Genomic DNA, 15,950 nt, shown 5'->3' with positions numbered 1-15,950 from the left:
TTAGTAGACTTCATATATAATTTCACAGAAGGATACATACTCATTTGTTAGCTATCACGTCTGTGCCCTGGACTAGTTTCTGTCATATTTTCCATCCACCTTGTGTCGGAGCAGCGGCTCCTGGACTGTAGTCCACCAAATGACAGCAACCGATCCACAGGAAAAGGTGCACAGCTCTGCAATGCCGTTATAACATTCAGTAGAGTTTAACGAGGAGGACGCTTTATTCCTCCCATCAGCCCACCCCTTGCAACTTCACAGTTGCCTGTGGAAAGGCAAAAAAGCTTGGGAGTCGCTGTCTGCTTTCCGTTTGAAAGAATAAGGGCTTTATAATGGAATTTTCCAACGAGAAAATTAATCTGGCCATATAACCAATTAGGATAACTAAGAACTTCACAGAAGTCCGTCTCTGCAGCAAAGCACCCAGATTCCAGAATTTTGCAAATCCCAGACACTACCTGGCTTGAGCTTCTAATTTACACTGACGCCACATTACAATGACCTGCCTACATCTGACCTTAAGCATAACTTAATGCTTGTTAATCAACAGTGAGGGGAAGTGTAAGCCCTGCGTTCCTTATCTAATACTTTCCCTCTCCTCTGCTGAGAGACTTGGAGGATTTGCCTTGTTCTGTCTATCATCTTCTTTGGTAAACACCAATCACTGGAGTAAATCTGATAACTAGGCTGTCTTCTGACCTCTTTGTTCATATTTGTGTCATATATAAATATGTTGTTGGCAATATTTTCCAGTGGTAAACTTCTTGGGGTTTTTAATCCATTAAACAGAAATGCCTTATAGAATGGAACATAAGGGAATTTCAAAGTATTATAAATATAGGATTAGGAAACTTGCCAGCAATATCTATTGCTGACAGCTGACTTTATTAAAGTTCATCAGCATTAATTGCTTTATTGTTGAATGACTTTTGCATGTAATTATCACCAGTCTAAACACAGATTGCCTCAGGTACAGTATCTAATGTGATCGTGTGTTCTGAATCCTATTAAAATAGCCAAGATGTAGCAGAGATTATTCTCTCCCTAACCGTAAGGAAGCAAAAGGAGCAACAGAAACAGGGGGGGAATTATTTTGCTCAGCCTAAACAGTGTTAATTTGTCTGTCTCATTCCAACATTTCCAGCAATGCTCTGGTGCCATAGATGCTGAAGCAAGACTTAGAGATGCCAGTTCTATACCAGTGTCATTTGTCTCAAGGACAAGTGAAAATTCCTGTGCCCCACTAGAAAGAAAATGCCTGAGGCGTGATTGCTAAAATGGGCTTTAAACGTCATGCTATATTTTAATAGACAGAAAGATGGATACATCAATGTCTAAAATAATAATTCTTAGATTATATTTATCAGAACAAGGCAAGGCTGGAATTGTAATTTGGAGAAGTCTGAGCTCCAGCATTGTGAGCTAATACCCACGGAGAGAGGACACACAGCCCCTTCTTTGAACTTCTATGCTGTTTTAAGATGTTTTCAAGATCTAAAGGCTCAGCATCAAAGACAAAATTTCATACTTTTTTTACACCAACCTAGAATCTTCACACCATATTACTATCCCATTCCCAAACCTTACTTTCTCAATAAAAAATAAATAAATCAATTACTATTCCCTTTCCTCAATGTACCAGCTCTTTTGAAACTTAACAGAATACACTCTACTCTTCTGAATCATTACATGCCATAGACACATGAAGGGGTTTAAAAAAAAATTAAATAATCCAAAATTTTGCAATTTTGCTTGTAGATTTATTTAAAATCTTCAAAAGGATGATCTTAAAAGCCTCAATATCATCTTAGGAATGAGTTGCTCATCATAACAAATTCTGTCAATGTCAAATATGCACCATTCTCATGTACATGCCTTCTAATATGCGTACCTACCCATCACCTGCCAGGGTTCTGGAGAGACCTTTCAGAGAAATTCATGTTCAAGATTGTATTTCAGCCACAGATTTAACAGCAAAGTTAAAACATAACTATGTTACGCAGTATTTAAGAATACAGCATGAAAAGCTATATTGAATAAGGACTTTCAGCAGTGAAAAAAGGATTTGTCTATGGAACACAGACAGCTTCAGAAATCTTAGAATATTTTTAAACACTACGAAGCTGTTCTTGAGTTGATGTTGTATGTTGTCAAGGGCTTTTGCAGTTCTCTTGTACGAAAAGTAGCTGCAGACATAAATGCTTGAATAAAGACAAGATTTGTCACATATTACCTTCCCTTACTCCTCCTCATGTTGCTTTTTCTCTCAAGTTTATTAGCATTAATAACTGGAAGCACTGATGTAGCCTTTTAGGGTATTAGACCAAACCTGTAAATTAATGCATTGGTTCATCACAATTCATTAATCAAGCCTGTGCTGGATTTAACAGACAGCAGATTATTAAAGACACCAAATTACACAGACGGAAAAACCCAGCTCCCAGAGGGTCAGATGTAATGTGAATGGTTTTGCATAAAACCATAAACCTGCTATTAAATTAAAAACAGGCAAAAATTATGTCTGCTGCTTATCTAAAGTAATTTTTTTTACAGGGATGTTACGCTAATTTACTTCTTAACTGGTCCTGGTTACACAGCAAAGGACTAAAGGTTAACTGCAATGGCTCCTCTGATGCTTGGTTAAGCAACTTACACTAACATATCCTGACTGAGGTGAAGAAATTAATGAAATTACTACTGTAATTCATTACTAATGGAAAATTGTCAATGCTTTCAGCCAGCAGGTCACACAAATTTTCTGCAGACACGAAGACCTGGTACAGTGACTCATGCTCTTAGACTTGCTACTCTTACTTCAAGTCCTAGCACCATTCATCACGGCCGAACTTTATGCCACGCTATCAAGCGAAGTTTAGCAACCTTTGATCCCAATAGCTGAGGCCTTTCTACTTCTGTGACACGGGTTTATGAAGAAAGGAAAAATAACATGTAATTTTCAGCATCAATCTAAGGAATGCTAAAATAAAGAGAGAAGAGAGGCAGAATCACCGCGACCAGCATCCAAAATGTAACAAACATAGGAAAGATTGTAATTTGCCAACTAATGCCAAAAGCAAACTGTACTGTAAATTTTATATATCAATTACCAATTTCAAGGACAACATTTACAACAAATAGTGAACGGTAACAGTGAAGAGCCTGAACAAGACTGGTCTGTTGTGCTGCGTAATCCTGGTTTCCCTTCACGTTCTTCACTAACCCACAAAACAGAATATCAAGCTGAGAAAGGGCAGCAAAGTTGTCCAGCCCAAAGAGAGATTCATCTGTGACTACGGTAATAGTTGTCATCTACAGATAGCAGGAATGTGTTATATTCAGTGACTTTGCCATAAATGAAGTATTTAATATTACTTGACTGCATGTAACATGGAACTTCTGATAGCAGCACTCTTTTATGTTAATTTCTAGGACAATGTTTTATGGTTGTGGGGTTATGCTGGGAGGAAGCTAATAAAGATAATCTTTATGATATTCCCATTGATTTTTGCTTTTTGGTTTTGAGCAAGAAAGATACTGTTTCTGATGGCCATAAATACCCAAGAGACGAGAATTTGTGCAGCATGGTTCCCAGTGGAGCAGAAGGGTTAAATTATGCAAACAAAAATTAAAGTTTGGTTATCAGTATGATTTTCCCCCATGGGGAAGGGCAGAATTCAGAGAGGCAGGGAAATCCCTACCCATACAGGAACTCGACAAAGCACACCCCGAGCTGCTCTGACTCTGTTCTGTGCATCCCACCATGTGAAATGGAAAGAAGATCTGGCACAAAGAGAGTAACACAGCGTAGAGAGCACGCCTAATAGCAGACGACAGCAGATTTGCTGTCGCATCCTTCTCTTCCTGTGGGGCGTGGGGCTCTGCAGATGAGGTTCAGCAAGCGTGACCAGGAAGTCGCTGTACATCACCTATATTAAATGTTACATGGTCTCCTCAGGAGAAGCCAGGGCAAGTAAAAGCCGAAAGGATGTGGAGCGGGGAAGAGCCTCTCTGCGGGTGTTGCCCATTCCTTATACTCGGTCCACAAGCATCCCACCGCCTGCTCTCAGGGACCGAGTGCTGAGGCAGACAGGATCCCCGTGCACCCCGAATGGTATTTCTCAGGTTAAGCTCTTGCCGAGTTCAAAAAATTAGCATTTGTCGTAATCCAGTGAAGGGTATTACAAAACCTCTTACTCAAACTGCAGCTAACCCCGGCGTCACAGCGCACACCGAGAGCACAGCGGTGGTGAGAAGGTGTCTGTCTGCTTCACTTTGCAGTTGTTACTCCCACGGATTAGTGAGCTCAAAAATTAGGTAATGCAGCCTAGAAATCAAAGGAATGATAAGGTCTTCATAGAAAAAGGATGCTTGGAATATATTTAATGTAAAAGCCTCTGGTTATGTTATTAATACATAAAAATGACTTACAGTTCTAAGTTAACTCTCACTGAAATCAGCTGAGCACTGCCTTTGAGCACACTTCGGCTCTGATAGACTCGAACGTACTGTAACAAGTGCAGCCCTTTTGCCAGTACCCCTGGCCAAATCTCTACTTCAAACACTGGACTCGTAACATCTTACGATGCAAATGAGTAACTCTTCTATCAAGTTTTGAAGCATTATTCGTAAACCCCACTTTAGAGTTCAGTGGGATGGTATACACAGTCCCATTCTTTGCACCAAGTGTCCCAAAATACTCTGTGTCTCTGTGTTACAAGCAGATGAAAACAAGGACTATTTTAACAGCAACAACAAAGTGCACCTTCCTAGCACTATAAAAACTACAACATTTTAATATTGAATGTGTTATTTAATTATATAAAACTCTGCAAAGAATAACATGGCTTAAATTTATTATGCAAATGCTCCTAATTTATGACAGATTGCTACTTCAAATACAAGTATTAAATCTCTATTAGATTCGTTGAGGTAATGCACTAATATGCATCACTAAGGTCTTAAATTTCTAAGCAGCAATAGTGTTTGTTAGATGCAAATAAGGATTACCTTAATTAAAACACTATCCTCAGCAGCTCAGAAGATTTAATCCAAATCTTTATATAGGGCACATTCATTATCTATCTCCAGTTAATAAAAATATGACCTACTTTGGTTACATTTTAGAATTTAACGTTGATTACCATTTTGTTAATAGAAATAAGATACTAAAGACTTTAAAGACAAGCCAAAAGCAATTTTGCCAGCCTAATTAAAATATTATTTAATGGCCTCAGAAGGAGCTTTATATTTATTCATAACTGTAGAGGTAGACTTTTTAGAAATGTTTTTAAAATATCGAATTAGACAACAGACTCCTAAAAATATACCTGAGGATAACAAGTGAGATTTATAACCAACGAGCTTAAAGCAGAGCCTGAAGAGCTTCAGAGAAGAACTCCTAAACCCCACAGGGACACTTTCGAACATGCGAGCTGTTCTGATAAGCTCAACAAGACTCCTCACTTCTGCAGGAGGAGGCCCATACCATGTGCCTTTGCAGAAGCAAGGCCTAAATTAATCATAACACTCCAAATGCAGCGTCAAGTTACTGCTAAGTAGTAGTTTCCAAGGAGACACGATGCTTATCAAAATACTCGGATGCGCTGCAGCCTGCCAGATCTAAGACGGTATCTGAATGGGTTAGCGCGCTTCTTAGCAAAATGCAGCTTATTCTGGATTAAATCAGGGGCACAGCGGGCTCGGCGAGAAGGCAATGTTTTGGGAGAGCAGGGGGAATATACGTCCTCACCGTAAAGCTTCTCTTGTACCTACTACTCCTGTATTAAATAGGATAAAGGGGGTCCAGAGGGACCACAGCCAGCTGAAGCGTGTGGTCAGAGACCCCGTGGGGCCACCGCTTCGCCAGAGCGATCCACTCACCTCCATGGATTCCTCAAGCCCATACACAAAGTTGTCTTTTCACAGTTTTGCTCGGCAAACTGTAGCCTCTTCTCCATACAGAAAGGTTGGACAAAAACATGCATCCTATAGAGACATTTTGTTGGGATTTGTCCTTCAAACCCTCCCACGGGTGCCACTTCAATATCCTAAACCAAAATATTTCTTTTTAAAGGTAAGAATGTAAGGTGATGGCTGAATCCAAAGCCTTGTACACATATCACCCAACAACTCTAACATATAGAGTTTCTCTTACTAAAAATAATTCTGATTGGACACCTCTAGTTATTGCTGGGTTTAGTTTACTGAAAGGTTTTGAGGGACTGAAGAATCTTGCTGCTTTCAAGAGACACAGTGTTTATGGCCTTCTACTAAGAGTTATTATCAATTCCTACATTGTAAACCTGGAAGTATTATGGGTGAATAATGCCACGAATCTCTCATTCGGGTTCTCACCATGAGTGGAAATTCCCAGTGTAATTAAAGTCAATACACACTGTTTCCTCTTGATCTCCATCATGTAGAAGCCACTTGCTCCAGCAGCGGCTACACCTGGGGTTTACCTGAGGTTGGGAGACCAAGTGGCAGGTTCAGGCAAAGCGACCTTGGGCAGAGAGGAGGCCATGGGAAGACATCAGGACACACGCAGAGCTGAGCAGCGCCAGGGGAAGCTCCCTGTGCAGAAGATGATTCTGGCTGGAAACACAAGGAGCAGGGCTGGGAACAGCAGTGACCCTCATCCTCTGCTTCTCCCCAGGCACAGGGCAGGGAGCTGGAGGCACAGCCCGCCCCTGAGCCCCCGGGCACCCTGGGGCCACTGGGACTGGCCACCTTGCCAGCTGGCAAGTGAGGGCTGCTACCCACAGGGCAGGTGGGAGGCGGCGTGACGCCCCGCAGCCCCCAGGCAGAGGGAGCCGGGGGACCCCGGCAGCCACGCAAAGCCTCGCCGCAGCCGGTGGTCTCCATCCACACTTTGTGCTCCGTCTGGCAGTCTCTGCTCCATTCCCTCACACTGGTTTCAGCATCAGTTTCTAGTCCAATGTCTTTTCCCTTCTCCCTCATTCAGTATTTCCACTCTATTTCTTCTTTACTTTGTAATTCTTTGCCGGCCCTATATCACAAAAGTGATAGAAAAGCTCCTTCCTAACTCCCAAATGCGTGTTCAGAAAAGACACAAAAGGGTAAGGACACATTTTCCCCTCCGCCTCTGTTGCCAGGCTCAGCCCAACAGCAGCAGCCACTGCAAACGGCCCTTTTGGCTGTGCCGGGCCCCGGGACAGCAGCGTCCCACCCCGTCCCCCTCGGTCCCCAGCCCTGCAGCCTCCCGGGGCATCCACTGCACCTGCGGGGTTCTCCTCCGCAACCCCCAAAGCTGATCACCGAACACAAGGAGTTAACTTTATGAAAGAAGGAAATTTTTAAGCCTAAAAAAACTGATGACATTAGAAAGCTCACTGTAAATTTTGCATAAAGAGGTCTTGTCTCTTTATCATGTACATAAATGTCACCCACTGAAAGACTGTTGTCACAAATGCCTCCCATGAGTGCCGGATCTGTCTGTAACACGGCATATAAGATGCTTGTTCTTCCAGTAATCTGCACTTTTCAGCAATTATTAATTCCTTAAACATTTAAAATAGACCTTTTCAATTGTGCTTTCACCTCTTCAGGTCACTGCAGCAATCTCAGCCTGCTGGCTCATAGTCCCCCTCTTAGCATTCCTTCTCAAAGGCATCCCAAACACCCAGACAAACCACAAGTCAAAAGCAGACTTCTGAAGCTAAGGTATGTTTTTTCCCCAAAACTCTTCCATATGTTAATATAGCTCCCTTTTACCAGGTTTCATGCATGAGACAAGGGACTCTAAAATTTTCCTTATCTCAGGGAAAGCACAATAATCAGGATTTTTCCCCTTTCAACTCTCAGCTACTCCTTTCCATGAGTGCATAGGCTGAAAAGACGATAAGGAGAGTATTCTAGCACATCTATCCCTCTCTCTTCCTCTATTATTAAGAAAGCAGAAAAATAAAAAACCCATTACCTCCAAAATGGAGGCAGGCTTTTTGCGAGATAAGCCACTCCTCCACATCATGTATTCCACCGGAGGGATTCATATTGGGCTCAGTATCTTCTAATGGTTTCATCAGTTAGTATTAAATTGGTTTCAGATAGGAAAAAAAGAATTTTCCTTGCACCGCACTAAATAATTTGCCTGTATAATATAGACCACATGAACTACATTTCTGAGGAGGAACAAACAATTATTGTTCCATTTACATAAGTGACAGTGGATGGATTCTCACAGATTGACAGTCTGTATCCCATACTGTTCATATTTTGCTGTGTAGTTGACTTTCACTATTCAGTCATTTCCCTACACTTTACAAATGGAAAGACATTTCCCAGTAAAAACACAAAAGGATGGTGTTTCGTAGCACAGAGCTCTGGAATTAAGGTCTTCCCATCCTCCTGATGGCAAGATGGTCCCTAGTGTCACGGCTAGAATTGCCCATATGAAAACAACCCATGTAACAACTTGGACAATTAACGGGATAACATGGCACATAACGCACATGGGGTAAGTGTCAGGTGTTCCCAGAGGCACTGTCAGGAGCAGTTCTCACGCAGCCTAAAACCAGCTCTGATGCCCACCTAACCCCTTGCGCCTGTGACAAGGTTGGCCAGGGACACCCGCTGCCGGGGACGCCCTCCGCACCCTTCGCCGTTTCTTCCAGCCCTCGCTGCCAGAGCTGCTCTCTCAGTTCTAGGGCCAGCCAGACTGAAATCAGGCCCCCCCGGCGCTCCCTCAGCCAGCAGACACCAACCAAGGGAATGCGAGGAAGACCACCGCTTTCAGGACAGACCCATTCCTTGAACGAGCAAACCTTTGCTCTCCTCTTCAGGTCAGTACGGGCAAAGGCAGCAACCGAGGTGACACCCAGCCTATCCTGACCACAGGCATGCTCCGCAGGAAGCTTAGGGCGGCTTCACCGCCGCCAGCTACCGTTTCCCAGGGAAATGACGCTTCATCACTGAAAGCCTTAGGATGCTGCCATCATAAGCCAATCAGTACACGAGCCCGTTTAATTGCTCTGCCGTCTAGGTTCAGTACGAAAGGGGCTGTGAAACAAAAGGGACCAAATGAAGAGCAGCCTGCTAACCACCACACACTTCTGATTTTCACCACGCTGTGCGATAATTTCCCAGAACTGCCGAAGCTTCCTGGGCCTGCGGAGCCTCAGTTTTCTGCCTGTCACTGGGAAGTCCACCATTTTTACTTTGTATCCAAAGGGAAATTGCTACCTTTTGGAACAACTCACACCATATTTGACCTTGAGTGATGGCCTGAGGTTTACCGCAGGTTATTTCTTCACATACTAGTTCTTGTTCAAAGGTTTTAGCATGTTCCAGCATCCCCTCTGGCTTTAAGAGGAAAAAATACAATCCAAACCAAACCAAACCCAAAACCCACCCCTCACCTGTGCAGACAGTAGTCTCTCAAATACGTCCGTGCACAACCTAAGAGGTGTCAGTTCAGATGGCCACAAGCTATGTTTTGCCACGAAAGTTGCCTTTTCCCAGGCCTCTGCCTCCTCTCCTGCTTGCTGCCGGCCACTACAAAAGTAAGTCTGTTACACAAGAGAGAAAGAAAAGAATCTTCTGTTTAGGGTAAAGAAACACTTTGATATTTCCATCTGTGCGTGTTGTGGGTTTTGTTTTTGTTTGTTGGGGTTTTTTTAACTTACGAATGAGACCTACAGATTTGTTAAAAGTTGTGTTACCCCTTCGTGGTATGCTTCCAGAAGTACATCCCTTTTCTCTCTGCTCTTGGAAAATGGCGTAATAGAATCTCTTGCTGCTGGCTCAGGGGAAAAAACCCCAAAAAATCCTTATCCCTATCCAGAAAAATCTTAGACCTCTGTGCTGCTACTCCTAAGAGCCCCTGCAAAATACCGAGTAACGGAAATTACACGCACTCACATCTTTCTCTCTGGTAGTTTATTCCACAGCAGCTGAAATTTTGTAACATTTGTTGCTCCGCTTTTAATGATTTGCTGTTAAGAAATTTTCAGTGAGCTGTAACCCATTACTACTTCAGATCCATAGGAAACCTAACAGCTAAAATTTCTCTTTGGACTTTCAATCTCACATTCTACCTAAAGGCAGGAAAACTTTTTATTTTGCTGCTAAACAACTATCCACAACTCATTTGTTTCAACTTAGCAATGAATTTATAGAAAAAAAAATCCATAAACTACATGAGTAAGAATCAATTGTTGCCCTTTTTTACACAGCTATTACTAGGAACTATGCAAAAAATCCCAGTGATTCACTTTTCATTGTCCTGGCTACCGGGAACAGTCCAACCACCAGCTTTCAAAACCAGTGCTCCCCAGTACCGAGCAGCTTCACCTTCCACAGTGACTCTCTTCCTTTGGAACTGATTATATGGGCTTAATTTAGTCACCTTTTTCCAATGGATTTGATCAGTTAACTAAATATTTCTGAGCCAGTACCAGTGCTCCTGTGGGTATTACAAACCCTGTTACACATCACGGAGCCCAGCTTCCATGGCTGTTCAAAAACTGAGACCTTAAAAATTGCCAGCGTGCTGCCTGCGCTTCCAAGCTTTGCCTTTGCCTTTAGCTGTCCCCAACTCCGTGTGTCCCCCCCGGATGGGCTCTTCAGTGCCAGCAACAGGCACTACTGCTCAGGTACCAGTTCTCTGCTGAGCACTAATGGCAGCTTCTGCCAGGAGCACGGAGAGATGGCAGCACTGGAACGGTTTGGGGACATGTCTCTATGCCCGCTCTCCTTTACGATTGTCCTTGTCTTATGATAATTTTTTTCACAGCACCAATATGTAAATAAGCAGTTTCTCCTGAGGTTTTATCACTGTTCCTTTGTTTTAAAAAGCATTCCCCTGATTCTTCAAAATTAGTCTGAAGGAAACCTGTAGCATCTTTTAATAATCAGTATTGTAGGAAGCAAGTAACAGAATTCATAGCAAAAGCTTCCAGCGCCCTTTCTGCAGCTGCTTTTAAATTTAAAAAAAATAAATAATTAAACAAAAGAAATCTGGTGCTTGGCTGGCAGGAAAGACACACGCTCTGTGCCAAGCTCCAGGCACCATATAGCCCAGCAACTGACTGACACCCTCAGAGCCAGCCAAGCTTCCAGCATTTGGCTCCTTGTCAATGCAAAGGTAACCCTGAAGCCCTCCTCTGCCATACCGGTACCTCAGAAACAATTTTCTGGAACTCTTGTAGCCATTCCGGTGGAGTATTTTCTTTCCCTCATCTTTCTGCTCTTATTACACATGCCTTGACTAACCCATACCTAAAGGGTGGCTCTTAATCCTATAGCAAATCGTCGGCCCAGAATAGGTTTGCAGCACTTACATCTTAAATCACGTAATGCCACTGACCACTGTTATCATCCAAAACAATCTTTGTAATTGATGTGGAACCAAAATACCTAAGCCCCCCAAGACATTACACGCTGTTTGAGCAAGGACCATCTAACATCTCCACGCCAGGTCTCTACAATATCAATGTAGAAAAAGTCTCATAAAATTAAACACTTACCTGTGTTCTCCGATTCCACACATAAGCAGACTTTTCTTTTTCTTTTTTTTTTTTTTCCTGAAAGTGATCTGTCAACCCTCTTAGTCTTTGCTTTCCAGAATGCCCATATTTGCAGATAACCTGCTCCTGGTCACTTCTTCCATCAATCTTCCCAACCACCCAGAGGTACAACAGCCTGATTTCCCAGTCTTACGAGACTTTTGGAGGTTGTTGCCTCAACAAAGCCCCTGTCACCCGTGGCTGATTTGAGGAAAATTTCTAAGAATTGCTCTAATTCCTTTGTGGACAGCCTACAGCTCTTGGGAGAGGTTAGTCATCTCTACACCCATGAAAACTTCCATTACTTGTTCTCAGTTCCACATGCCGTTTCTGCTAAAAAGATAAAATTACAATGAAGCTGTGTATTTATTTCAGGCATTTCTACTTGGAGCTTGGATACAGTAGCAATTTCTTTGCTCATATTCCCAAACCTCTTTCCAGAGAGTAATCAATCCAAAAAAACTTTCTTTTGGCTTCTCTGAGAGCCACATCACCAGTGTTTTTATTGCCGTCTGTTCCTTTCTAACACCTCCATTTCTACCAAATAAAAATCAGCCTCTGGCATAGCTCTATCCACGCAGCTCAGCTTCTGTTCAGCATCTCACGTGGACAGTGTTCTCACAAGTAGCTCAGTTATTCTACTTCAAAAAAGAACTGCTTTTTATATTATCTTGACTGAAAGGTACTCATAGCACCAATTCCCATAAAAATGTACCATGCCTCTGTATACTACTACAGATTAGCGATTGATCAGAGACCAACAAGATCATTTGGCATTGATTTTTTTCTAAGCGCATCCCAAGAACGGTAAAGGTAAGTTGATTTTAGCACCTTCGGTCTTAAAATCGTGGCACTGACTTTGCTCTGCAGCATTCTCTGCGACTAGCACAAGTGTCAACTTCAGGTTATGAGCCCCTGTGGCACTACCAGAAACAGAGTACTGGCTTGCTCTCCTGATGTAAAGCTCAGATCAAGCAGCAGTCAACCATTCATTTTCCACATAGGTGAAATTAGCTCCCTCAATGCTCTGCAGAAAGCTCAAGGAATATCCAAGCTCATTGCTTCACTGGAGCAGTTAGACGATGCCAAAAGTGGTCCCACCCCGCCTCCAACCAGCAGTTACCAAGATCTACGATCACACAGTGAGTCGACCTGTTAACTTTGGCTCAAGGATACGGTGATCATTTGACTACCTCCCATATAAATGAGCCCTCATTTCTTATTTGCAGGAATGTAAAAGGTGACAATAGGAAAAGAAGCACCAAGTAGAGCTATTGTTCTCATCCAGAGATCTTTTGTATCAAGCCTCACCAAAAATGACTCTTCGCATTCCAGTTACAATAGATAACAATGCATACATACAATGAATCATAGATATTTATAATGGGAAATACTAATAAAATATTGACCCCAATTCCACAGTCAGCTATGTTCTAATGCAGTATACAAATGGATTACTTGTATTACACTAAGAAACACAAAAAAACCCAAAAGTGTAATAGTTATTACTTTATTAGCATAAAATTAAAGCACCTGAATGCATAATTAACTGAAAATATTAAGGGCTTCATTTTTAGAGTCCAAAGAATTCCTTAAATGAATGTGTCTTTTAGGCAAATCTTTCTGTCACTCTGAAGAGTTTTCTTCACTGCAGGTTAATACTGTGAGGTTAGAAAACACGAACTAATATTGATATAAAAGCCAACATATGAAAATAGCACAGAACAATAACTGCAAAATGCTATTAGCATATTTACATTTCAAGTTCCATTGATGTCTATAATTAAGCCTATAAACAATCATAACTCTTGCATAAGATAACATAAAATTAAGTATACATATAAAATATGAAACCAGAAGAGAGTGCTGCCAGTGTTGCATGTGTTATACACAAAGAGACAGGATGATAATGCTTAATACTACTATAAGATATATGAAAGTTGATTCCAGCAATTGCACTATTTCATAATATAAGCAATTTCAGTCTCGAACTCTGGCAGAAATACAGCGTGTGCAACATTTCATCATCTTATTTCAAATGAACTATAACATGATTATGTTTGTATTTTCACAGATAAAGCTGAACAAATCAAGGGACATCAGGTTTTAAATCCTCTGTATGTAGGGTTTATTAAAGTATTTTTAAAAGAAACAAGGTAAACAAAATATTTTTCCACTATGAAGTTTCTTTAGGCTCATTACAGTACTTCTGCATATAATTTATACTAATCGCAGTGGTTTTTGTGGGTCATTCACACAGAAATAAGAGACAAATAGTCTTACAGGAAAATGAGGTAGAACAACAAAACCACAAAATTTACCCTTATTCACAAAATGATCAAATCTACTTTCAATTTTTTTTAATTGATTATGCCAAGGATTTTAATCTATGAGGTCTTACAGTGTCTCATCCTCCCTGGAGCAGCAAAAAAACAAAGAGGGGGGTGGGGTGCACAAATTATAACCTTAATGAGACTACGTGGAAAAAGCTGGTGAATTCCCAATACTGATGATGTGCCCCATTAAAAGCATTTCGCTCCTCTGGAACTTTGCATTACTACATTCTCCTGAATGGTAGGCTACTTCACAGTATGTGCTACTCATAAAGGTTTCTTTCCAAGAGACGATAATAAAACCCCTTAAATATAAATAGTACATATTGATGCTATAAATAATGCCTTGAAAGGTTAATACAGAAAAGAAGGGAATTTTATTCCTGCTCCTCCCTCTACCGAGACAGAGATGGTTTTATCTACAGACCTCGGTCACAATGGCAGTAACCACTCTAAAAAACGAAACTGTAGAAAGATTGATTTCCTGCAGAATGGAGTAATTTAATCTGTTAGCAGTCCAATGCCCTTGTTTCCACAGACATCACTACTCTGCCGTAGTAGTAGCATATATATGCAGCCTGACCTGATGTTACGCATAATGGTAAAAATTACCTGGATCTGATGTTGCCCCTTTGGTTACTTCAATTTACACTTGCTGCACAAGGGGTGATGAGAGAGAACAGCTCCTCAGATGACCAGACCATCCTCCTTCTCGTACCACAGAAAACAGAGACATGTGACACTTGTGAATCATACGAAGGGAGCCGAAAAAGTGAATACATGCCATTCGCCAACGAACCTGCCCGACACAGCCAGTCCCATCTCCTCTAGAGACTGGTGGACACCCACCCAAGGCAATCATTCAACTGTGGCTTCGCAGAGCCTTCTGTGGATTGAGCACGTCTCTGCCGGATTAGTACGGATGCTTTGGATGCGATGTATTCACGCAAAAACAACCAGCAAACAGGGCTGATGTCGGGTTTGGGGGTTTGCTCCTATTTCTGTGTATCTTTCTCTCTTTCTTAACCCACTTTTTTGTTTTCATCACACTTAATAACCCAAGGGATTGAAAAAGGCCAATCAAACATCAGTTTTGTCCTAAAAACTTGATTCTTGAAGTAGTCAGCCCTATTACAACAGCTTTCATTTTGGCTTGATTTTCAAAGGAAACTACGATTATGCAGCTGTGCTGTCCATACGGAAGCACGTACATTTATACTATAAAGTTCTTCTAGAACTTTTGAATTCAACTCATTTCAATTAAAAGGAGAGGTTAACAGGCTGAAAGAAACCAAGTTCCTACAACTTTGACGAAAACAGGTAGCAGAGAAGAAAAATGCTATCGATATGATTTATGCAGAGAGCACAATCAGTACCAGGCATTTGGGGAACCCACCTGGGAGAGCATCATATTGAATGTCGCTTCTGCAAGAAAGGCTTCATGTGCCCAAGTGTTTAGAAACAAGGAAGTCCACAGGAAATGAGGCTTTACTAACCACAGTTCACAGAACTATTTATAATACAGTATCCACAAGAAAGCTAGCTTCTTACTTGTTAAACCATTTTTTCTTTGTGGATTTCTTTTTCCTTGCAATTGAATTGTCTGATTCTGATAGCTATATACACCTCACTAACTTTTTAGAAACTGATATGCATTCTTTAACGATTCTCAGGAGTTTTGACTTTGCTTCACTGCGTTTTGTTCTTCTGTGTCTGCTTCAGTCCCCTTGGAGGGCAGAGTATGCACCACAGTGTACATTTCGATGACTTTTGTGCCCCAGGGGCTCACGGGCTTGCCCATCTCTTTTTACTATAAATGCAAACAAACCATCAGTTAACAGACAGCTGCAACATCCTTCCAAAAGAACAACCTTTAAAAATACCGTTTACTTGTGTGAACACAAGATATCCTCCTACCCTTCAAAGTAAGTGACTGATTGATGGGTAGGCAAAAGCATTTGCTTTGACAGAATCAGACTGACATCAGTTTTCATGTTCTCTGCTGTCTGAATAGTATCAAGCTGATCAGATTTGTAATTCTCCTGAAGCACATCAAACTGGGCAAAAAAACTGCAGTCCTTTCCTACACTGG

The sequence above is a fragment of the Balearica regulorum genome, chromosome 8 (genome assembly GCF_011004875.1).
Source record: "Balearica regulorum gibbericeps isolate bBalReg1 chromosome 8, bBalReg1.pri, whole genome shotgun sequence".
Taxonomy (NCBI): Eukaryota; Metazoa; Chordata; class Aves; order Gruiformes; family Gruidae; genus Balearica; species Balearica regulorum.
Note: the sequence above shows the minus strand (reverse complement) of the source record.